The 23,283-nt window shown below is 37.0% G+C and overlaps 2 long non-coding RNA genes across 2 annotated transcripts in view; one reads left to right on the top strand and one right to left on the bottom strand.

Annotated features, from left to right (window-relative positions):
- The window catches only part of LOC135965310 (uncharacterized), a 288,369-nt gene that overhangs the window by 246,544 nt on the left and 18,542 nt on the right, over positions 1-23,283 (top strand). The window lies entirely within an intron of this gene.
- LOC135965309 (uncharacterized) lies at positions 7,782-23,104 on the bottom strand. The gene is made up of 2 exons (XR_010578216.1): positions 23,011-23,104; positions 7,782-7,926 (listed from the first exon to the last, which is right to left on the bottom strand). It is a non-coding gene; the product is annotated as an uncharacterized lncRNA (long non-coding RNA).

Raw genomic sequence — 23,283 nt, 5'->3', positions numbered from 1 at the left:
TGGATCTTTATTTTATTCCATTGTTTTATTTGTCTATTTCTTTTTTGATACTATACTTTGTTATGTACAATGTGTTTATAGAAATTATCCAATAGGGCACAAATACTCACATGTTGTTGTTGTTTTTTTCCCACAAAGGAATTGGCTACTTTTGGCCCTTTAATTTTCCAAATAAACTTTAGAATCAGCTTGTTAAGGTTCAGAAGTAGCAATGTTGGGATTTTTTACTAGAATTATTCTTACTATTTGGATATATCTAATGATATGTGGCAGCTTCACCATCGTAATTCTATCAATGTATACAGGCCATTTATTCTTTATTGTATGACACGCATAATAAAGTTTTAGATCATTCACCATAAAAATCTTGCATCTCTTTCTTTAGATTTTTTCCTCCATGTACCTAATTATTTTTCTGCCTTATAAATGACCATTATTCAATTAGTGATTCATTGCTGGCATATAGAAATGCAAATGCATTTGTATAATAATCTGATTTCCTGACTCATTAGCAAATATTCTTATTAATTTTAATAATTTGTTTATAAATTCTGTTGCATTTTCTAAATAGGCGAGTATAGCAGATGGAAATCAGGAAAGTTTTCAACACTTACATCTTTGCTTTCTTCTCTAGTTTTGCTCATAAGACTATATTCTGCACAACTCTAGGGAATACCATTTATATAGAATGCATGATGCAAAATGCAGAAATACTGTGCACCTGCAAGGACCTCCAGAAGAAGCAGTGCTAGCAGATAGCCTTGTCATATTTCTGACTCGTTAAGAAAGGGATTCTAATGTGTTGCTATGGTATTTTCTGCAGGTTTTTTGGTAGATACACTTTATAAAGTTAAGTATGCTTCTTTCTCATTTAACTGCTAAGAATCTTTTTTCCTAATTGGTATTGAACTTTATCAATTTTAAAAATTCCCTAATAAGACAGTCACATATTTGTTCCTCTGTAATCTCTTAATTTGGTAAATTGCAATAATAGACTGTCTAAAGTTAAACTCTTATATTTGTGAGGCAAAACCAATTTCATCATAATTATGTGTAGATGGAAAGAAAGAGAGCACACACAATATTTGATTTACTGAGCTATTTTGATAATTTTTAGCCTCTATGTTCATAAGCCCTAGAGTTTTCTTTTTAAAGAATCATGGTCTGATATTGGTATAAAGGTCATAGTATTCTCATAAAGTAAGAGTGATAGTATTGCTTTAATATCTTTGAATTTTCTATGAGGGTTTCTATAATATTAGAATTTTCTATTTCTTGATTGTTTTGGTGAAACCCATCTGTAAAGCTGTTTGTGGTAGAATGCTGTTAAATTATATTTAATTTCTTTAATGATATTGGCCTATTCTGCCTTTTGTATTCTCTGTGTTAGTTTTAGAAAGGTGGATTTTGTTTGTTTAAGAGGTTGTTCATTTAATACAAGTTTCAAATCCACTCACCTAACTTTGTAAGAATATCATTCTTTCATTTATCTTTTAAATCTTCCCTTCATCTATATGTGTCCCTCTTTTTCAATGAATTCTCGTATTTACTTAGAACTTGTCTTTTTTTCTTGACAGATAATGCCAGTTTATTGATAGGATTAGCTTATCTATTAGTTTTTTAAAATAACAATTTGCTTTGGTTTTCTATTTAATTTTTTTATATTTTATTGTTGTATGATTTTATATTTGTGTTCCTTATTCAATTATCTTTTTCATTATTCTATTTTATTTTACTCTCGATTCTTACATGAATACTCATCTCATCATTTTCATTTTAGCATAATTTTTAAGAACATCAGTTTTGTACTAATTAAGCGTTTAGCTTTATCCTATAAAATGAGACATGTATATAGCATTTACATTATTCTATTTATTTTTCTTCCTTGAAAAATATTTTTTAATTTTATTTTTCCATAAGTTATGGGGGTACAGATGGTATTTGGTTACATGAGTAAGTTCTTACAGGAGATTTGAGAGATCCTGCACCCATCATCCGAGCAGTATACACTGCACCATATTTTTTATCTTTTATCCCTCGCCCTCCCTCCCTCCCTTCCCCTCAAGTCCCCAAGGTCTTATTGTATCATTCTTATGCCTTTGCATCCTCATAGCTTAGCTCCCACATATCAGTGAGAACATACAATGTTTGGTTTTCCATTTCTGAGTTACTTCACTTAGAGTAATAGTCTCTAATCTCAACCAAATCACTGCATATTTTTTAAGTGTTCTAATTTAAATTGTATTGTGTTAAGAAATGTGATACATGTAGTAATAATTTTTGAAAATTTGTTGAGACTGGTTTTATGACCTGGTAGGCATTAATTTTCATTAATGTTTATTATATGCTTGAGAAAAATGTAAAATAATTTAGCCCCAGGGTTCTAAGGCTCTTAGATCAAGCTTGCTAATTATGTTGCTCAACCCACTTGTCAATTGTGCTATTCTGTTGTTTTAAATCCTTAGATTTTTGTTTTTTTGTCTGCTTTTTCCATTGAATACTGAGAGTGGTGTACTAAATAATCTTACTGCTGTCTACAATAATTTTGAATTTTTCAATGTGATGTTGTCATTCTGTTTATTTCTATTGAATACTGAGAGGAGTTAACTAAATTATCTTACTGCTATCCACAATAATTCTAAATTTTTCAATTTAATGTTGTCATTCTGTTTATTTTTCTATTATAAGTTATATATAGATGTATGTGCCTATATGTAGTGTGCACATAGCCATGTAATACACATGCAGGTTCAGGACTACCATATTTTCCTGGTAAAGTTCATTTTTTTAATGATAATATAATGCTGTATTTTATCACTACAAAGCTTTGGTTTTGAGGTTAACATTTTATTTCTGATATGATTATATGCGCCAGGTTTCCTTTTTCCAGAATCTATCTCATAAATCTTTATTCCAATTATTTTACTTTCAACATTTTTTATCTTTATCTTTTAAATATTTGTAAAACACATGTAACTGAGTTCATTGATTTTTTGAAGGGTTTTTTGTGTCTGTCTCCTTCAGTTCTGCTCTGATCTTAGTTATTTCTTGTCTTCTGCTAGATTTTGAATTTGTTTGCTGTTGCTTCTCTAGTTCTTTTAATTTTGATGTTAGAGTGTCAATTTTAGATCTTTCCTGCTTTCTCTTGTGGGCATTTAGTGCTATAAATTTCCCTTTACAAACTGCTTTAAATGTGTCCCAGAGATTCCGGTACATTATGTCTTCTTTCTCATTGGTTTCAAAGAACATCTTTATTTTTTGCCTTCGTTTTGTTATTTACCAAATATATTATTTTGCTAGGGCTGCCATAGCACAGTACCAAAAACTGCATGCATGACATAAACACAGAAATTTATTGTCTCACACTTTTAGAGGCTGGAAGTCTGAGATCAGGGTGTCAGTAGCATCGGTTCCTTTAGATGTCTGTGAGGAAATGTCTTCTCTACGCCAGTTGTCTAGTTCCTGGGGCATTTCTGGCAATCTTTGGAGTTCTTTTGTTTATGGAGGCATCAGCCTGATCTCCACCTTCATCTTTTCGTGGTGTTCTCCCTGTGTGTATGTCTCTCCGTGCCCACATTTATCCTTTTCCTAAGGCCACTAGTCATGTTGGATTAGGGGCCTACCCTACACTGGTATGACCTCATCTTAACTTATTACCTCTACAATAACCCTATTTCCAAGTAAGTTTAGATTCTGAGATACTGGGGCTTAGGACTTCAACATATGAATTTTGGGAGGCATAATATATAACACTGAGTTTTAAAAATCTGTATTTATGTGAATATGTATTTAATTATATACAATATTGTAAACATTTGCATGCAGATATGTGTTTATATGTGTGTACAAACATCATATATATGAACATATATTTGAATTTGTGTCTACTTTTTTGCTTTCTAATTTACCTATTATATACTTACTTTTCTCTTTTCCTGGCTTATTTTTAACTGATCAAATAGTTTTCTTTTTTCACTTTTATATGTTATACACTACATTTCTACGTTTTGGGGATTAATCTTTAAAATTTAATTAATCTCTATCAGAACTATACAAGAAACTTAGAAAAATGTCATGATCATATACTCATATGATTCAAATTATTACCTAGTAGGTTTTTATTTCTAACTTGTTATGAACACCCTTATAAGGTAGTCATTGTTATTACCATTGTTTCGTATCAATAATATTTATAAAAATCTGTACATTTATTTTTTGCTTTGCTGAGTATCTTTTCTTGTCTCCATGTTCTCCCTCTGGACCCAAGTTTCTTCTTCTTGATGTATGTGTCTTAGATACTAATTCAGTAAGGGGCTTTTTAAAAATTTAGTTCTGTTTTTCTGAAAAACAGTCTTATAAGTTTCAATTTGAAAGCTGTTTCCCCATCCTGGCTAACACAGTGAAACCCCGTCTCTACTAAAAATACAAAAACTTAGCCGGGCGCGGTTGTGGGCGCCTGTAGTCCCAGCTACTCGGGAGGCTGAGGCAGGAGAATGGCGTGAACCCGGGAGGCGGAGCTTGCAGTGAGCCGAGATCGCGCCACTGCACTCCAGCCTGGGTGACAGAGCGAGACTCCGTCTCAAAAAAAAAAAAAAAAAAAAAAAAAAAGAAAGCTGTTTCCTCTCTTTTCTTCTTACCTGCTACACTAAATTCTCTCTATTTTTGGGCTTTCCAGTATTACAGCAATGTGTTCAGATGTAGATTTTGAAAATATCAAAATACAAAAATTTTAAATACCCAGATTTTATTTAGTATTTATTGTGCTTTCTAAATCTGAAAGCATGATTCCTTCATTGACTGTAGAAAATCATTACCCATCATGTCTTTAATTGCCAAATCCCCTTTCTCTCGATTTCTTTCCCAGGCATTTTAATGCAGGTCCATTGTAAATTCCCCCTAGAAGTTGTCAGTGTTCTGGATTTTGTCCATTCGAATAGCCGTGTAGTGGCATCTCATTGTTGTTTTAATTTGCATTTATATGATGGCATGCAATATGGAGAATCTTTTCACATTTTATTTTATATATATATATATATTCATTCTTTGGTGAGATGTCTGTTAAAGTCTTTGGCCCATTTTTTAATCAGTCTCCTTGGTTTCTTTTTGTTGAGGTCCTACTTTATATTTTTTATTGCATATGGTTGATTTCTTACGGCTTTACTTCTGCTTTTTTTTTTTTTTTTTTTTTTTTACTTATTTATATTTTGAATCCAGTAATTTTATTAGCCAGTGTTATTGAGGGTCTAATTCTGGTGTTTGTTCTTTCTGCTGACTCTTGTTCTCTGGCTTGATTTATTCTGTTTTTATGCTTTTCTTTTTGAACTTAGATCCCCTTTTCAGTGCTTCTTCGGCTTTGAAAGCCCTGTGAAGAATGCATGGAAGGTCTTTCTCTCCAGAGAGTATTTTCCCTTCCTATTCAATGGGGCCCTGATGCGCTTAGGGTTTCTTAGACCCCAATTCCTCATAATAGAGAGCTGTGGTTATAAATATGCAGGGAAGATTTTTTTCCCCCAAAGCCCATCCTGGGACAGACAATTTTCCTTTTAGTCTCCTTTGTTGACAGAGCGATATTACTCTAGCACATCGTTTTACCTGCAGTGTAGCCCCTTGAGGGTTCCAGGTTTATGCAGGGTCTCGGTTCCAACTTCCATTTTTAAAAGACAAAAGGCCTTGTTTTCTTCCCTGGCAGGCATTAAAACTCAAACCTCTTGGCTAGTAAGCATAGCAAATGCTCCCAGGATAGTCGCTGCATGGGTGGCAGCTTACAAATTTAATTTTCACACGTCCCTCTGTTTAGGTCCCTGAAGATATATCTTTCTTTCTCAGAAGCTCAGCTATGCATCTGAAAGAATGTTTGTTACATTTTACCTATCATTTCTATGTATGTTTTTTTTTCCTTCAGAAGGTTTTCAAAAAGTTCCCCAGATAGCCAGAAGTAGAGATATTCTGACTGCTTTCTCTATTTTAAATATACATCAAAATTACTGTCCATTGATGACCTTCTCCTGCGTTTTCCAGCACTGTTAACTATTTATTGGTTTTGGTTTTCTTAAGCAATATATTGTCCATTATTCAAAGAGATTTTTGTGAAGAAGGTATAAAATGTAGGTGAACTCAGTCTACCATCTTAACTCGATTTTTAAACTGGGTCTTGAAGGTTGAATAGAAACTTGCCAGGTGGAAATGGAGGTGAAGGCCAGGCTATGCTAAGGAAAGGCAATCATGAAAAATATACTTTCCTTAGGTAGTTGTGAAAACTATAGCTAGCAAGCGCTATCCATTAGGACAGATATGCCAGATGAATCTGAAAGTGAGATAGGTTTAAATGATATTAAAACGGATCTTGCATGATACTACCAAGAGTCTGCTGTCCTGTTATATAATTCAGCGATTATAGTTGTCATTTTTTATTACTTACTAGGCAGTAGGTACTGTACTAGAGATTTTACATAAGGTGTTATGCTTATTCATATTTTATTACAAAAGTGAGCCAAAGAGAGATGTAATTAGTAAAGTGAGCCAAAGAGATCTGTGTGTTAAGGTCACAGAGATCCCAGGAGGTGAAGTCAAGATTTCGTCTGACTGAAGAGCTTATGAACTAAATCACTTTCTGCAGCATTCCCCAATAAATAAAAATAAATCAGTAAAAGTGTTTAAGAAAAGAGTGAAGTAGTGAGACTGATTATTTAGGAAGATTATTCTGTCGATCTGGTAGTGAAATGAATGACGGAATTACATACCACTCATAGCAGCTACTTATCAACCCAGAGAAAAAAGTGGCAGCCTGGGAAACAGAGCGAAGAACAAGAGAGGACCTTGCCAGGGGAGCTTAACTTATTTATGCCTAGTGTTCCATTATTGGAACACTAAGCTTGTGGGAGTTATTTATATCCTACTGCTCAAGGTCATTGCCAAGGTCTGATTTTTCACACACACACATACACACACACACACACACAGAGAGAGAGAGAGAGAGAGAGATTATAACCTCCATAAATGGGTTAAAGGTCTTTGCTTCTATTCTTCGTGGGAGTGGAGGTCATTGGAATATTGTAGCAGAGGAGTGAGATCTTTACAAACTTTAAAAGAAGCATTTTTTTCAACCTTTATTTTAGATTCAGGGAGTACATGTGCAGACTTTTATATGGGCATATTGTGTGATGCTGAGGTTTGGGGTACAACTGATCTCACCACCCAGGTACTAAGTATAGTACCCAACGGGTTGTTCTTTAACCCCTTGCTCACCGCCCTCCCTCTCCCCTCTGATAGCCCTAAGTGTCTTTTGCTCCTGTCTTTGTGTCCCTGGGTACCCAATGTTTAGCTCCCACCTATAAGTGAGAACGTGTGGTATTTGGTTTTCTGTTCCTGACTTAATTTGCTTAGGGCAATGACCTCCACAAATAAAAGGGAACTCTTATACCCCATTGGTGGGAATATAAATTAGTTCAACCCCTGCAGAGGGGAGTTTGGAAATTTCTCAAATAACTCAAAACAGAACTACCCCTTGACTCAGCAATTCCATTGCTGGGTATATACCATAAGGAAAATAAATCGTTCTACCAAAAAGAAAGATGCACTTGTATGTATATTGCGGCACCATTCACAATAGCAAAGACATGGAATCAACCTAGGCACCCATCCATGGTGTCATGGATAAAGAAAATGTGGTAAATATATGCTATGAACTCCTATGCAGCCACAAAAAAAGGAGTGTTTTTATGGCTATATAGAGAATGGAGGTTAGGAGGGCAAGGGTTAAAGCAAAGAATTATGCATTACTCACGTACTCTGTTGTCTTTATTTACAAGTATATAATATTTGGGTCTCCTTGGTTAGCAAGCAGGGGTGAGCGATATGAGAGTATTCAGGGTCCAGTTCTTGGAGGACCAGCAGAGTAGAGTGGTCCGAGGATGGCCATGTTGTCTTCTGAAGAGGAAAGGTAAGTCAGAGAGATCAACATTGGAGAAATAATAGGGGAGGTACAGTGTAGTGTCAGTGACAGAAACACAAATCACATTTCCTTTGGTCAACAAGGGAATCCTAGGCTTCAGAAATTCTTCCAAAAACTGGAAAAGATAAAGAGGTTTTGTGACGTGGGTGTATCCTATATAGATGAGAAATGACTGACAAATGCAGGCTCATGTTACACATGTGCTTTCTCATTTAATATTTTAGATTTTGTGAAACGGGTATTATTCTCAATTTATAGATAGGAAACAGTCTCAGAGATGTTAGCTAATTTTCCTAAAACTAACCAGCATTAAATGGCAGAGGTGGAATTCAGACATAGATTTTTTTTTTTTTTTTTTTTTTTTTTTTTTTTTTGGCTCTAAAAGGTGTATACCTTTTGAGGACACCATCCTGGAAGGAAGGCTTTGTTTTAATTCAGATGAAAATTGCTCCGCAATGGATTGGAACTCAGAGGGAAGCTGAAGAAAATTGCAGTAGCCGCCCAGACGGAGGCATCTGGAGGGAGCTTTCACTTTCTCTAATGTTGTCAAGTGCATCACTCTGGGATAATGCTCACTGGTCTTGGAGACAGTCCCTTCTCTCCGAATTTAAGTTCAGTCCTAATTCTGGAGCCTCTTTTTCCCTCCTGTGGGTCAGAAGCCAGAGCTCCTGAGGGTGGCCATGTGCATTCTCATCAAGGCCATGCCAAGCACCAAGTGCCCCGAGAGCCCAGGCAATTTGAAACCCTTGCCTGCCCTTACTGCTTCCTGATGGGGAACCTGCTGACATCATACAATGAGAGATACATTTACAGGGCTTCCCAGGGGCTCTGTGAAGCAGCTCTGCTTTTGTAGTGAACAATGCTGGGGCAGGGATTTTAAAACTACCTCCTTTCCATTTTCACTCCTTTCTATCTCCATGGGCCCTAAGTGTGTGTGTGTGTGTGTGTGTGTGTGTGTGTGTGTGTTTGTGAAAGAGAGAGAGTATATAAATATATACAAATTGGTGCCTCCAATTCTCAGGATAAAAATATCCAACAGGCCGGGCACAGTGGCTCATGCCTGTAATCCCAGCACTTTGGGAGGCCGAGACAGGTGGGTCACCTGAGGTCAGGAGTTTGAGACCAGCCTGGCCAACAAGGTACTAAAACCCCATCTACTAAAATACAAAAATTAGCCAGGTGTGGAGGTGGGCGCCTGTAATCCTAGCTACTTGGGTGACTGAGGCATGAGAATTGCTTGAATCCGGGAGGCAGAGGTTGCAGCGAGCCGAGATCGTGCCACTGCACTCCAGTCCGGGTGACAGACTGAGACTTTGTCCAAAAAACAAACAAAAAACCGAACCATCTTCACTTTCGCTCCTGTGTGTTCTAAAAGTGGAAGTTTAGCATCTTGCAGATAAAGAGAAAAAGCAGATTGACACAAGGATTCCATGGGTCCATAGAATCAGACAAGAGGACATTCAAGGAAGGAAGGAGTGGAAAAAGAGTCTAAAAGAAAGGCATAACGGATGAGACTAATTCCAGCAGCTGATGCTACAAATAAATAAAGCAAGAAGGATGTAACATCATATATCAAGAGTCCGTCAGTTCCTGCCGACAGAATAGGTTTAATTTACATTTACTGAATAACTGTTGTGTGTTGTGTTGGGATATTAAGGGGTTTTTTTCACATTTATTTCTTTATTTCTTTTTTGATACAGAGTTTCGCTCTCGTTGCCCAGGCTGGAATGCAATGACATTTATTTCTCAATACTCTTGCAAACCCAGAGAGGGAGACATTCCCAAAGATTAAATGACTTATCCAAGTTCGTTCAGCTCTGAGTATCAGAGCCAGCATTCTAACCCAGGTCTTTCTGATTTCCAAGTCCAGGACTTTTTCCACCATGTGATCCTGCTACTTTTAGATGGAAATTGGAAATGAATAAAATGAAACTGAGAGCCTGTGGAAGTAAAACACCACAGAAAAAAAAAAAAAAGTTGAATTATGGTTATCTCTGCATCAGCCTCATCTGAGTTTATTAGTGGTGCTATAACAAAATACTATAAACTGGGTAGTAAACAACATACATTTATTTTTCATAGTCCTGGAGGCTGAGAAGTCCAAGATCAAGGTGCATGGAGATTTGCATCTGGTGAGGGCCTGCTTTTTGGTTCACAGGTGGTACCTTCTCACTGTGTGTCCTCACATAGTGGAAGGGGTAAAGTATCTTTTTTATTTTTTTTTTTTCTGAGATAAAGTCTCGCTCTGTCACCAGGCTGGAGTGCAGTGGTGTGATCTTGGCTCACTGCAACCTCCGCCTCCCGGGTTCAGGTGATTCTCCTGCCTCAGCCTCCTGAGTAGCTGGGACTACAGGCGTGTGCCACCATGCCCAGCTAATTTCTGTATTTTTAGCAGAGATGGGGTTTCACCATGTTGGCCAGGATGGTCTTGATCTCTTGTCCTCATGATCTGCCCGCCTTGGCCTCCCAAATTGCTGGAATTACAGGTGTGCACCACCGCGCCCAGCCAGGGTAAAGTATCTTATAAGGATACTAACGTCATTCATGGAGACATTTCCCTCATTACCTATTCCCCTGCCAAAGTGCCCACCTCCTAAAATCATCACGCTGGTGACTAGTTTCAATATACAAATTTTGGATGCACAAACATTCAGTTCATAGCACACCTTGACACTAGATCTGGCTCAGTGCCACTCTCCAGCCATCTCTCCTTTGTGCTTCTGTTATTCTCCCCAGTGGCATATTTTCATCTTGCTCCCAGAGTCTCCGTTCTGGTCTTTTGGGCCACCCTCCAGTTTGCCAAGGCCCTTGGAATTTAATTCTGTTTACCAAGAAAGCAATAAATGCCTACACTGTGCTCATCAGTGAGGCACCAGGGGATGCAAATAAGGACATGGCTTAGGAGGGAAAACAGGTAAGAGATGGGATCAGATCTATAGTTTTGTGTCTATCGCAGGTTTGGTTGTCAGACACATAATGAAATGTATTCACCTATGCAACATATATTTATTGAGTATATACTAAGTTTTAGATATTGTTCTATTTGGTCAGGTGTAGTGGTTCACGCCTGTAATCCCAGGACTTTGGGAGGCCAGGGCAGGTGGATCACCTGAGGTCAGGAGTTCAAGACCAGCCTGGCAAACATGGTGAAACCCCGACTCTACTAAAAATACAAAAATCAGCTGGACATGCTGGCAGGCACCTGTAATCCCAGCTATTCGGGAGGCTGAGGCGGGAGAATCACTTGAACTTGGGAGGCGATGGTTGCAATGAGTCGAGATCGTGCCACTGCACTCCAGCCTGGGTGACGAGTGAAACTCCATTAAAAAAAAAAAAAAAAAGAGAGAAATAGACATTGTTCTTTTTGCTAGAGATAGAGCCATGAATATAATAAAATCTATCTTCTACATAGAGTTTGTATGCCGGTAGAAGCAGCTAGACAATAAACAAGTATAGCATGTCAGTTGGCAACAAGGCAGTGGTGAAAAATAAAGCAGAGAGTGCTGGGGGAGTTACTGTTTTAGATAGGGTGTCTGGAGGAGACCTCTATGAGGAAATGTCATACAAGCAGAGAACCAAATGAAAAGAGAGTGACACATGTGCTTATCTGGGAAAAGAGCATTCCAGTCGAGGAAACAGTGACTGCCAAGGCTCTAAGGATACCTTCTTAGTGTGTTCAAAAAATGGCAAAAAAAAAAAAAAAAAAACGCTCATGGTTGGAGCTCAGTGAGTGAGTAGGGTGTATTGGAGATGAAGTCAGCAAAATAGCAGAGGGATGAAGTAATGTAGGGCTTAAAGGCCAATTGTGAAGGTGTGAGGTTTTAATGAGTAATATGGGAAGCCATGTGAGAATTTTGAGCAGAGAAGTGAAATATTCTGACATGTTTTAAAAGAATCTATCTGGGGAATATGTAGAGATAAGATTGTAGGACCAAAGGGCGTATGTAGGAAGGTCGGTCAGGGGCTTGAGCAGAATTCCAGAAGAAAGAGGACAGGGCAAGATGGTGTCTTGGACCAGGTTCATATCAGTAGGAGTATTGAAAACTGTTTGGGTTATGAATATATATTGAAGTTAGAGCTAGATGAATTTCCAGACAGATTGGATATGGGGTGTGATGTGAACTACAGGGAATGACTCCCACATTTTTGGACTGAGCCGATGAAATATGGATTTATCAGTTACTGAGGGCTGAAGACTTGGGAGTGAAGATAAGGAGTCAATTTTGGACATGTTAATCATGAGCTGTCTATTAGATAAACAAGTGGAAATACTTAACTGGCCCTTGGATATATAAATCTAAAGAAGGAGATAGGTCCAGGATACAGTTATACCTGAGACTACATAGCAGGGAAGCATTAGCTTATTGCCATAAAATTGACTGAGATCACTAAAGAAGTGAATCCTGTTAGACAAAGGAGCAATTAGTACCTGATTCCTGATGGATAAATATAGTAGTGAATCAACAGGAAGTTAGGAGAAACCAGCAAAGGATATTAAGAATAACTGGTGATTTGCCAGGCGTATATAGAAACTATACTGCAGAGTATAGTTGTATACTCTGCATTACAATCTAAGGCTACTTGAAAAAGGTACTTTAAAAAGAGAGACATTTGTGCCACTACACTGAACCAACCAGACCTATTCTGACATCCTGAAGACTGGCATCTGAGATCATATAAGGACAACATTCTTCTTACTCATGAGTGTTGGTGTCTCTAGGATAGACATAAGCACCTGCCTCCACATACCTTTCAGAAAACAAGTGGCATGGCAGGAGAAGAAGAAGACCAAAGCCCAGAAAGAATTTGAGCTGACAGTGGAGTTGTGAACCCATTTACAACACCCTTTCAAGAACACCTGAAATTATTAGGCACTAGCCGAAAGGGATCCATACACAGTAATTAAGCCGCTGATGACTTAATTTGGGAATAAAATAGAAGCGTGATTAAACCCTGAAATTGTAAAAAAGAATAGAGATTTCATTATATAAAGCAGTTATTGGGTTGGTGCAAAAGTAATTGCAGTTTTTGCCATTAATTTTAATACATTTTCTGCACTTAAAATAATTTAGAGAATGTCAAAAGAAAATAGTCTAAAATATTTTCAAATCTATGAAAGAAAAGGAAATATTTTTAACCATGCCAAAAGTTCTACACAGAAAAAAACATCAATGACCAGATTGAAAAATTAGCAGAGGATGGTCACATCTAGCTATAGAGAAAGAAATGTAAATGACCAGTCAATAAGAAAAAAGATGCTAAATCTCACTTGTAATTTCAAATTGCAAATTTAAAAAATGAGATATCATTTGTCACCTCTGGCCAATGTACAAATACTAAGAGGATTGATAATGCTCAACTTTGGCAATGGTGCAGAGAAACCCTCATACATAGTTGGCTGAAGGGTACACTGACACATTTTTATGGAGTCGTGTCAATATCAATAAACATTTAATAAATTTTAAATTTTATAATAGTTTTAGATTTACAGAAAAATTAAGAAGATACTACAGAGAATTTCTATACACCCCACACCCAGTTTCCCCTATTAAGATATTACATTATTATGGTATATTTGTCACAACTAATGAACTAACATTGATACATTATGACTAAGTCATCACTTCACTCAGGTTTCCTTAGTTTTTACCCAATGTCCCTCTTTTGTTCTAGGATTCATCTAGAACACCATATTACATTTAGTCCTCATATCTTCCTAGGCTCCTCTTTGCTATGACAGCTTCTCAGTCTTTTCTTTCTGATGATGTTGACAGTTTCAAAGAGTGCTGGTTAGGTATTTTATAGAATGTTCCTCAACTGTGATTGTTTGATTTTTTTTTTCATATCTCGACTGGGATAATACGTTCTTGGGAGAAAGATCAAAGAGGTAAAATGCCATTATCATATCATATCTAAACAGCGTAAATTCTCAGTGTGACTTCTTATTATTGATGTTAATCTTGATCACCTGGTAAAGGAAGTGCTTCTCAGGTTTCTCCTCTGTATTCTATTCTTTTCCAAAGTACAGGGTACTCTTTGGAAAGAAGTCACTATGTATAGTCCATACTTAAAGAATGGAGAGGTTTGCTCCAATTCCTTGATGGTGGATTATCTACATAAATTATTTGAAATTCTTCTGCGTGGGAGATTTTTATCTTTTCCGCTATTTATTCAATAATTTATATCAGTTTTGATTTGTAGATTTTTATTTTATGCTCTGCATTACAATCTAAGGCTACTTTATTTTGTTGCTCAAATTGTTTCCAATTGAAAAAAAAAAAATTTTCTATTTTCTAGCACTACAAGACACTCTAGGCTTATCTTGTATATTTACTTCTCCAGCCTTAGGATCAGCCATTTCTCAAAGAAGCCCTAGTTCTTTTTATTAGAAAATGATAATAGAAACTGAGATTGGGGTACAAGCCATGCTTATTGCTAATAGGTGTCTGCTTTCAGGTCTTTTCAGCAGACAAGATGAGAAAATATGTGTGTGTATACTAAACCCTTTGTGTATATGTATTTATAAATACTTCTGTATGTTTCTATGTGTAAACAGCGTTATCTATATCAACCAGAACATGAATTCTTACTGAGGTCTTCAATTCTAATTCACTACCTCATGGATTATTCTAGCTTTTTTCCCAAGCTTATTTGTAACCTCCCACTCCAGCAGTGAGCAGCTTGTCTCCCACCATCCACCATCCATTTACTTAATTGTTCAATTGCAGTTCAGTTTACATGTATAGTGGTTTTAGAATTGTTAACCCATACCTCCTGGGGAAACAACTTTATCAACTAGAGTAGAAAGCTTACGTGCAGTTCATTTTGCCTTTAGTCTTCCAGAGTCTGTTCATTTCCAAACTTACTTAGGTCAGCACTTCTTTCCCCTACTTTCTTCAGTGAGATTGCTTCATACACGTAATACATTAGACCGTTTTGTCACAGTCTGCATTCCATCTTGGGATCTCTCAACCTCCTAAATGATTTTTTTTTAAATTTGCCTGCAGAAAGGTCTACTCTTTGTGCTGTAAAGTTCTATGGATTTTGCAAATGCACAGTGTCATGTAACCAAAATTATAGTATCACAGTATCACCCAATATAGTTTCAATAATCCTCTGTTTCTCACCTAACCAGCCCCCTCCCACAACCACAGGCTGGCAATTAGTGATCTGTTTACCATTTCTACATTTTAGACTTTTCTAGAATATTATATAAATATTATAAAATGTAGTGTTTTTAAACTGCCTTTTTTCACTTAACAATATGCACCAATATTCAGTCTCATTTTTGTGAGGCTTAATAACTCATTTCATTTTATTGCTACATCAGTTTCCAAGTATAGATGTGCCAGAGTTTATTTATCTGTACACCCATTGAAGAATATCCTGGTTGCGTCCAGTTTTTGACTATTATGAGTAAAGATGCTATAAACATTTGCATTCAGGGATTTGGTAAACACAAATTTTCAAATCAGTTTTGCCCATTCCTAGGAGCACAACTGTTAAACAATTTGGTAAGACTACATTTAGCTTTGTAAGAAACTGCCTAACTGCCTTCCAGAGTGACTGTACCATTTTGCATTCCCACCAGCAAGGAATACAATTTGCTGTTGTTCTGCATTCTTGCCAGCAATTGGTATTGTCAGTTTTTTGGATTTTAGCCTTTCTAATAGGTAGTTAGCTGTGTTTCACTGTCGTTTTTATTTGCATTTCCCTAATGATAAATGATGTTACGCATCTTTTCCTCTGCTTATTTGTCATCTGTATAATCAGTTCCTTCCTCCAACCAAACACCTGGCAACTTTGGTTTGCCTTCTTTGGTGAGATGCCCAGATCTTTTGTCCCTTTTTTAATTGGATTGTTTGTTTTCTTATTGGATTTAAGAGTTCTAAATATGTTTTGGGTCCAAATCCTTTATTAGATATATGTTTTGCCAATATTTTCTTCTATCCTATGGCTGTCTTTGCATTCTGACAGTGTCTTTCACAGAGAAGAGCTTTTTAATTTTAATAGAGTCCAACTTACCAGTGTTTTCTTTCCTAGACTGTTCTTTTGATTTTGTGTCTAACAATTTGTCACTAAACTCACTTGAAATGTCTTTGGTCCTTTGTCAAAAATAAGTTGGCTATGTTTGTGTGGGTCTCTTTCTGGGCTTTCTATTCTATTCTGTTTCACTGACCTTTGTGTCCATTATTTGCCAATGCCATACTGTTGTGATCACTGTACTTTTATAAGTCTTGAAATCAGGTAAAGTGAGTGAGTCATTTAGCTTTGTTTTACTTCAGGATTCTTTTGGCTATTCTAAGTACTTGGTCTTTCCCCATAAAATGTAAAATTAGTTTGCCAATAACTGCAAATAGCTTGTGTTGCATCCATAAATCAAGTTAGGATAAATTAATATCTTAATAATATTGAGTCTTCCAATTTATGAGCATGGAATATCTTTCCATTCATTTACATCTTAAATGTCTTTCATCAGTGTTTTGTAGTTTTCCACATGCAGATCCTATATCTAATTTGTTTGATTTATACTTAAATATTTTATTTTTGTTGGTTTTGTAAATAGTATTTTTTAATTCAAATTCCATGTGTTTATTGCTGGTAAAAAGAAAAACATTGACATTTTTATTTTTCTTGTATATTTCAACCTTACTACACTCACTTATTAGTTACAGGAGACTTTTATAGATACTTTGCGATTTTCTACGTAGACAATCATGTTGTCTACAAATAGTTTGAATTTGTCTTTTCCAATTTGTATACTTTTTAATCTCTTTTTTTCTTATAAAAGTTACAATTTCTAATACAGTTTGCAATAAGTAAGAATGGTGAAAGATAGTATCTTTGCCTTACTCTCAATCTCAGGATAAGGTCCAGTCTCTCACTGTGAAGTTTGGTGTAAGCTGTAGGTTTTCTTGAGGATATTCTTTATCAACTTCTAGGATTTCCCAACTATTCATAGTTTGCTAGAATTTTTGTCATGAATGGGTAGTGAATTTTGACAGTGTTTTCTGCAAGATCATATGATTTTTGTTTGCTAGCCTGTTGAAAAGATTAATTATATTGAATGATTTTTGAATGTAGAACCAGCCTTCCATACTTGAAATAAATCCAAAATGGTCCTGGTATATAATTCTTTTTATATACACCGTTGGAATGAATCTCTTAATATTTGATTGAAGACTTCTTTTAAAAAATGTATGTTCATGAGAGATACAGCTGTATTGATTTTCTTTCCTTAATGTCTTTGTCTGGTTTTAGTATTAGGATAATGCTGGCTTAAGAGCATTAAGTTAATAAGTTAAGAAGTATTGCCTGTGATTCTATTTTCTGAAAGTGATTGCAAATAATTAGTATTATTTCTTTTTTGTCTGTTCAGTAGAATTCACTATTGAAAACACCTGAGATTTTTGGGATTTGGGGTGGAAAGATAGTTAATTCTTTATTATTTATTCAATTCCTTTAATTAATATAAGGATATTCCAGTTATCTATTTCTCCTTATGTGGGGTTTGGTAGTTTGAATCTTTTAAGAAATTGGTCGATTTCAAATTTGAGAGCAGAGAGTTGCTTATAGTATTCCTGTATTATTCTTGATCTTCCTTTCATTTTTGATATTGGAAATTTGTGCCTTCTCTGTCTCTTTTCTTTGTTATCTCGGCTAGGGGTTTTATCGTGTTATTGATCTTTAATTTTAAGATTATTATTATTTCAATAGTTTTGGGAGAACTGTAGGTGTTTGGTTGCATGGATAAGTTCTTTAAGTGTGATTTCTGAGATTTTGGTGCACCCATCTCCTGAGCAGTACCACCTGACTACCCAACATGTAGTCTTATTTCTCACCCCTTCCCACCTTTTCCCCTAAATCCCATTGTATCCCTCTTATGCCTTTGCATCCTCATAGCTTAGCTCCCACTTATAAGTGAGAACATGTGATGTTTGGTTTTCCATTTCTGAGCTACTTCACTTACAATATTGGTCTCCAGTTCCATCCAGGTTTCCGCAGATGCCATTATTTCATTCCTTTTTATGGTTGAGTAGTAGTCTATGATATATCTACATCTGTATCTATATCTATATCTCACATTTTGTTTATCCATTCATTGGTTGATGGGCATTTAGGCTGGCTTCATATTTTTGCAATTGCAAACTGTGCTGCAGTAAACGTGAATGTGCAAGTGTCTTTTTCATATAATGACTTCTTTTCCTCTGGGTAGATGCCCAGTAGTGGGATTGCTGGATCAATGGTAGTTCTGCTTTAAAAATTCTGGAAGATAAAGTCAGAAAAACTCTTCAAGACATTGGCCTAGGTGAAGAGTTCATGACCAAGAACCCAAAAGCAAATGCAACAAAAACAAAGATAAATAGATGGGACTTAATTAAACTAAAAGCTTCTACACAGTGAGAGAAATAATCAGCAGAGGAAACACAACCCACAGAGTGGGAGAAAACATTTGCAAACTATGCATCCAACAAAGGAGTAATATCTAGAATCTATAAGGAACTTAAACAAATAAGCAAGAAAAAAATAATCCCACCAAACAGTGAACTAAGTACATAGACAATTCTCAAAAGAAGATATACAAATGGCCAAGAAACACATGAAAAGAAAATGCTCCACTTTGGGAGGCCGAGACGGGCGAATCACAAGGTCAGGAGATCTAGACCATCCTGGCTAACACGGTGAAACCCCGTCTCTACTAAAAAATACAAAAAACTAGCCGGGCGAGGTGGCGGGCGCCTGTAGTCGCAGCTACTCGGGAGGCTGAGGCAGGAGAATGGCGTGAACCCGGGAGGCAGAGCTTGCAGTGAGCCGAGATCGCGCCACTGCACTCCAGCCTGGGCGGCAGAGCGAGACTCTGTCTCAAAAAATAAAAAAAGAAAAAGAAAAAGAAAATGCTCAACTTTTCTAATTATCAGGGAAATGCAAACCAAAACCACAATGTGATACCACCTTGCTCCTGCAAGAATGGCCATAATTTAAACATCAAATAATAGATGTTGGCACGGATGTAGTGAAAAGGGAACACTTTTATGCTGCTGGTGAGAATGTGAACTAGTACAACCGCTGTGGAAAACAGTATGGAAATTTCTTACATATTTAATTTTTTTTTAATTTTATTATTCTTTTTAGAGATAGGTTCTCCCTCTGTCACCCAGGTTGGAGTGCAGTGGTGTGATTATAACCCACTTCAGCTTCAAACCCCTGGGCTAAACCAATCTTCCACCTCAGCCTCCTGAGTAGCTGGGACTATAGGCACATGCCATCATGACCAGCCAATTTTTTTTTTTTTTTTCAATTATTGGAAGAGATGAGATCTCACTCTGTTGCCTAGACTGGTCTCGAACTCCTGGCTTCAAGTGATCCTCCAGCCTTGGCCTCCCAAAGTGTTGGGATTACAGGTTTGAGCCACTGCATCTAGCCTTTGTGTTACTGATTTTTAAACAAAAAACAAGCATTGGGTTTTGTTGAGTTTCTCTATTATTTTCCTATTTTCAATGACATTGATTTTGGCTCTGTTTTTTTTTTTTTTTTTTTTTTTTTCTGCTTGCTTTAGGCTGTTGGTCTGCTTTCTCTTGTTTTCCAAGTTGGAAATTGCTATATTAGTTTGCAATTTTTTTCTAATATATACATGTAATGCTATAAATGTCCCTCCAAGAACTGCTTTTGAGGCATCCCACAAATTTTGATCAGTTGCATTTTATTTTTCATTCAGTTCAAAATTTTTAAAATTTACTTTGAGACTTCCTTTTTTAACTCATCAGTTATTTAGAAGTATGTTGTGTAAAATTCAAATACTTGGAGATTTTCTAGTTTAATTTCTAGTTTAATTCCATTGTGGTGTAAGAACATATGTGGCATACTTTCTATGCTTTTAAATTTCTTGAGGTGTGTTCTGTGGCCTAGGATGTAGTCTATCTTGATGAAAGATCCATGTGAAATAAAAAAGAATGTGCATTCAGCTGTTTTGGAGTGGAGTATCCTATAAATTTCAATTAAATTAAATTGATTGATAATATTATTCAAACAATTAGACCTTGTAGGATCCCCCAGTTTCCTCCGTCTCTCCACCTTTTTTCTGTGTCCTGACCTAGAAACAACAGTCCTTGACTGCTCTGCTCTGTTGACCTGGCCAGCTGCATGTTTTCCCCTGCAGGTTCGAACCCAATCTGGGGGCCAGGCGCTGGTAGCTCACACTTTGGGATGCCAAAGCGGGTGAATTGCTTGAGCCCAGGAGTTCGAGTCCAGCAACATAGTGAAACTTTGTCTCCACAAAAAATACAAAAATTAGCTGTGTGTGGTGGTGTGCACCTGTACTCCTAGCTACTTGGGAGGCTAAGGTGGGTGGATCGCTTAAGCCCAGGGGGTTGAGGCTGCAGTGAGCGGTGATTGCACTACTACACTCTAGCCTGGGTGACAGAGGGGGACTCTGTCTTAACATAACAAAAGAACCCAAGATGGGGTTTTGAACATTCACAGGCACCGATAAAACTTATTTAAGTTGTTGCCTGAAACATGGAAGTATAAAAAATGTTGCTAAACATGTAGAAACTAGACCTGACCTTTAGCCAAATTCTTTAAACCCACACATACATTCCATAATCTGACCCTCTCACTGCAGAGACACTTAAGTAGAACATCGCTATTCTTGCTGTCCATCCAAAGGACATGTCGCAGTCTCCACCCCATGGAGGTCCCCTTACTATATGTTTTAGACTGATCATCACCCTGGCGTTTAGTGCTTCTTTCTCTGAGATCTCAACTGGTCCCATCTCAGGATGGTTTGGGTTCTTGTGGCAGTCTCTTGCAGGAACTCCACTGCTGCTGCTTTTGAGGTAACTCCAGCTATTGGTGTGGGCTGACAGAACATTTCATGGATTTTATGCCTGTTGGGTCTGTTGGTCTATTAATTCCTGATGGAGAAGTGTTGAAGTCTCTAGTATAATAGCAGATTTTTCTATGTTTCTTTCAACTCTATTAGATTTTGGTTCATATATTTTGATGCCCTATTGGTAGGTCAGTACACATTTAGGGTGGTTATATATTCTTGGGGAATTGACTCCTTTATCATTGTGTAATACTTTTGTTTATCAATGATAATCTTCCTTGTCTGAAGTCGGCTTTGTCCAAAATTAATCTAACTGATCCAACTTTTTAAAATTAGTGTTAGCATTCTATACCCTTCTTTATCCCTCGACTTTTCATCAAGCTGAGTCATTCTATTTAAAGTGGATTGCTTGTAGACAATGTGTGGTTAGGTCCTGTTTATTTCTATCCTCTCTGACAACCTTTGTCTTCTATATGGTATATTTTGGTGTTAGTATTAAAAGTGCTTATGTAGGCCAGGCGCGGTGGCTCACGCCTGTAATCCGAGCACTTTGGGAGGCCGAGGCGGGTGAGTCACGAGGTCAGGAGATCAAGACCACAGTGAAACCCCGTCTCTATTAAACACACACACACACACACACACACACACACACACACACACACACACAAAAATTAGCCGCCCGCGATGGTGGGCGCCTGTAGTCCCAGCTACTTGGGAGGCTGAGGCAGGAGAATGGCGTGAACCCAGGAGGCGGAGCTTGCAGTGAGCCGAGATCACGCCACTGCACTCCAGCCTGGGCGACAGAGACTCCATCTCAAAAAAAAAAAAAAAAAAGAAAAGAAAAAAAGGAAAAAGTGCTTATGTATATGGTTGGACAAATATCTATTATATCTATAGCTCTTCTTTCTTGTATTTTTCTTCTTTCTTTCTCCCCCTTTTCTACCTTCTCTGATTTTAAATGAGCATTTTATACTATTTCATTTTCTGTTTTGATTACCATATAAGTTAATAGAAATAATTTATATCTTCTATTAGCATATCAATTATACTTCTTTTAAAAAAATGCAATAGCCCTAGAGATTCCAATGTTCATTTTAAACTTAACTAAGTTTTCTTTCAAATAACGCTATACTATTGAACATGTACATGGGCACTTCAAAACAGCATTCCCAATCTGATACTTCCTATCATCCTTTATGACATTACTATTATTTATTTCACTTATCTATATGCTGTACTGGCCCAATTTCTTATTACTCCCATTGCTTTAAACCAACCAGGTATCTTTTTTTTTTTTTTTTTTTTTTTTAGGTGGAGTCTCAGTCTCACTCTGTCACCCAGGCTGGAGTGCAGTGGTGCAATCTTGGCTCACTGTAACCTCCACCTCCTGGGTTCAAGCAATTCTCCTGCCTCTGCCTCCCAAGTAGCTGAGATTACAGTTGCACACCACCATGCCCAGATAATTTTTGTATTTTTAGTAGAAACAAGGTTTCTGCATTTTGGCCAGGCTGGTCTCAAACTCCTGACCTCAGGTGATCCGCCCAGCTTGGCCTCCCTAAGTGCCAGGATTACAGGCATTAGCCACCGTGCCAGACCACAGTTATCTTTTAGATCAGTTAAGAATAAAGAAAATAAAATATTTAATTTTAATTCATTTATTCTTTCTTACTCTTCTTTATATGTATCCATGTTTCTGTCCTCTATAGTTTCCTACTTTTAACTTGAAGGGCAGATGTAGCAGTAATATATTTCTTTAGCTTCCATTTGTATGAAAAAGCCTCTATTTCTCCTTCACTTTTGAAGGGTAATTTTGCTGGATATAGAATTCTAGATTAATGTGACCGGGCGCAGTGTCTCACGCCTGTAATCTCAGCACTTAGGGAGGCCAAGGCAGGCAGATCGTGAAGTCAGGAGATCGAGACCATCCTGACTAACACGGTGAAACCCCGTCTCTTCTAAAAATACAAAAAATTAGCTGGGCGTGGTGGCGGGCGCCTATAGTCCCAGCTACTCAGGAGGCTGAGGCAGGAGGATGGTGTGAACCCGGGAGGCAGAGCTTGCAGTGAGCCAAGATCATGCCACTGCACTCCAGCCTGGGTGACAGGGCGAGACTCCGTCTCAAGAAAAAAATAAAAAAAGAATTCTAGATTAATGTTGGTGTTGTTTTTTCTTTCAATGCTTAAGTATTTCACTTCACTGTCTTCTTGGTTGGACGTTTCCAGTTAAATACCTGCTGTACTTCTTATCCTTCTTCTTCTAGGGGTGAAGTTTCTTTTTCGCTCTGGCTTTTTTCAAAGTGTTCTCTTTGTCTTTGTTTCCTGCAGATAGAATGATATGCCAAGGCACATTATTTCTTTTATAAGATATATAAAAATATATATAATATATATTATATGCTTTAATATAAATATATAATATATATGGAAGAATCTAGAAAGGAAGATCTGACTGTATTTCACAGTGATTATCTTTTCTTACCTCTGCAAGAAACACTGTGGCCCTG

This window comes from Macaca fascicularis, chromosome 10, assembly GCF_037993035.2.
Source record: "Macaca fascicularis isolate 582-1 chromosome 10, T2T-MFA8v1.1".
NCBI lineage: Eukaryota > Metazoa > Chordata > Mammalia > Primates > Cercopithecidae > Macaca > Macaca fascicularis.
The sequence above is the reverse complement of the archived record's forward strand: the minus strand, read 5'-3'. Positions and strand labels throughout refer to the sequence as shown.